This window comes from Pteropus vampyrus, unplaced genomic scaffold, assembly GCF_000151845.1.
Source record: "Pteropus vampyrus isolate Shadow unplaced genomic scaffold, Pvam_2.0 Scaffold86, whole genome shotgun sequence".
In the NCBI taxonomy this organism is placed as follows: domain Eukaryota; kingdom Metazoa; phylum Chordata; class Mammalia; order Chiroptera; family Pteropodidae; genus Pteropus; species Pteropus vampyrus.
The window spans coordinates 4,059,624-4,062,197 of record NW_011888867.1 but is presented as its reverse complement, the minus strand read 5'-3'; positions in this window follow the sequence as shown (position 1 = coordinate 4,062,197).

Genomic DNA, 2,574 nt, shown 5'->3' with positions numbered 1-2,574 from the left:
CAGAGCTCCCGGCTCAGGGCTGTTAATCCTTCTGACGATTAATTGGCTTTTGTTGGAGGAGAATGAATACCATCTCATCTTAATCTTCCTCATTATTCTCCTTGTTCAGCTGAGTCAACACAAGATTAGGGTTTAATTTATGGGGCAAAAAATAGCTAAGTCATTACTCACCAGGAGATCGGGGTTGGATCTGCCTGGGTGTTCTGTGTTCACTGAATGCCCAGAGCTCTGTGGAGATGGAGATGGGCTTGGGGTTCTAGGCCCCAGACCTATTGGGGGCTGGATCCCTGGAGACCACCAGTCCTTCCTAGTCTTATAGGACTTAGATCTCAAAGGACCCAGCCTCTTAAATGTTTCTCAGGAGCCGCCGGCATAAGAGCATCCCCAAAATGGGACAGAGAGCCCAACTCCTGCAGACCCGGACTCAGGCCCAAGCAATGGAAAGAAATCAGGCTTTGTGTTCAAATTCCACCTTCTGAGGCCTCTTCCTCTGTGGAGAACTGGCGGCGACCAGCCCATTCTGGGTTCTCCCTGGACAATGCTGCCACCTAGTGGTGATTAGAGGAACTAGTCCTTTCTTCCCTCTTACCTCTAGGTGCACAACTAAACATACCATGTTTACGAAAAAAAAAAAAACAGATTTACAAAGTAAATAAATCAGAAAGGGAGGGGACACTTTTTTTTCCATTACAAAGCGGCTAGAGGGCTCCACCAAGAAATCTAAAAGAAAATTCATCTCATCTCCCCTGACCTTTTAACCAAGACCGCCCAGAAACACTTAGCGTCCCCTGCTTCTCCTGGGACAATGATATGCATAGAAGCCCTGGAGCCCTATGGTCCTTGTCATCTTCAACTCGTTCCACTTTTCTTCACCTTGAAGTCCCTGGCGGCTGCTCTGTTCTGGCCCCTGGCACGTGCCCATCTTTGCTCTTGCACCACAGTGAAGTCGCTAGGACTTGAGCTGGAAACTCAGCCTTGACTACTTACTTACTCATTGTATGACCCTGGACAAGTCACCTAACATCTCTGAGTCTTAGCTCTTTCATCTATAAAAGAGGCCACTGAACAGGTTAAATGAGCCTGTGGGCTTAGCGCATGAATTAGTACCCTTGAGGTCTCGACAAATGCTTGTCGTTGTCACCGTCATCGTTATCGTCATCATCATCATCTTGCTACTCTCGGGAAACTTGGTTTCATCAAGTAGCTTGTCATTTGTCCTAACTCCCTGCCCCTGGCTCCTGCTAGACAGAGCAAAATTTTTCCTTAAAGGACATCAATAGCATACCTGCTTCCTATAGCATTTCTACCTTATAAGACTGAGCACACAGTAGGTGCTCAGGAAACTCTCAGGATTGCCTGCCTACATCTCCAACCTCATGTCAAACCACTTCTTCAGTTGCTCACTGATCTCCAGCCGTGCTGGCTGCCTTTCTGGTCTGTAAATAAGTTCATTCCCACCTCAGGGCCTTGGCACTTACTACTCCCCCAATGTTGTTCTTTCCCCAGATATCTGCATGGCTACCTTCTCCTCATCATTCATATGTAACTTAGAGAGGTCCTCCCTGGTCACCTTGACCAAAATAGCACTCGCATCCTCACTCTCTACTTTGTTTACTATACTATAGAGGTCAAATGTCTAAGTGACTAAGTGACATTACCACCACTTATTAGCTGCGTGGCCTCAGGCAAGTTGCTTAACCTCTTTGTCCTTCAGTTTTCTCATCTGCAAAAATGAAATAATAGTTCCCACTTTATATGGTTATTATGGTGAATCAAGATATAGAAAGCTCTTAGAATAGTGCCTGGCATGTCTGTTAAGTGCTCTACCATGTCAGTAATTATCTTATTGGTTTATTTAGCTGCTTGTGTTATGTTTCTCCACTAGACTGTGTATTCCAGGATAGCAGAGTCTTTGTCTGTTTTATCCCTCCTGGCAGATAGTAGGTGCTCAGTAAATATCAGTTGATCCTAAAGGATCTTAGGGGACATGAAAGCTTCTCTCTCCTTAGTGATGTCCCTCCCCATGCCATTGGGCAAAGTGACCAGCCTGTCAGCTGTCTCTGGCTTGCGCATTCCCCCGCTGTCCAGAAAGGGCCCCCGAGGTGCCCCCTGCTGGACAGTGTAGGTTTTCCCTTGAAGGACGCTGGTGTCTGCAGTCCTGTAACTGCAGGGTCCTGAGGGGGCCCAGCTCTGCCCTCTAGACTAGAGACAGTGAAGCCGAGGAGTCAAGAGCACGCTCTATGGGGACTGGAACTTGTGCTTCTCCAGTTATTCTGTGTGTCATTTGCCAGGAAAGGATCTCATCCTCAGTGTCCTCATGTGAAGAAGGGGGACAACAACGCCCTCTCTGGGTTACGGAGATGGTGTGACAGGACGTGCCCTGTGCGTGGTGAGCCTTGTGGGCCCACCTCCCCCGGCCCTTTCACAACACAGAGCAGCTGGCTCGTCTTCCCAAGCTAAATCCTACCAGTGTATCCGACAGCTCCTCCAGCAACAGACACTAGGGAACATGGGTCTGGATCACCCCATTATCCAAGCCCCTCAGGGCATCTCTGTGGGCCCCGTGCCCTGGGG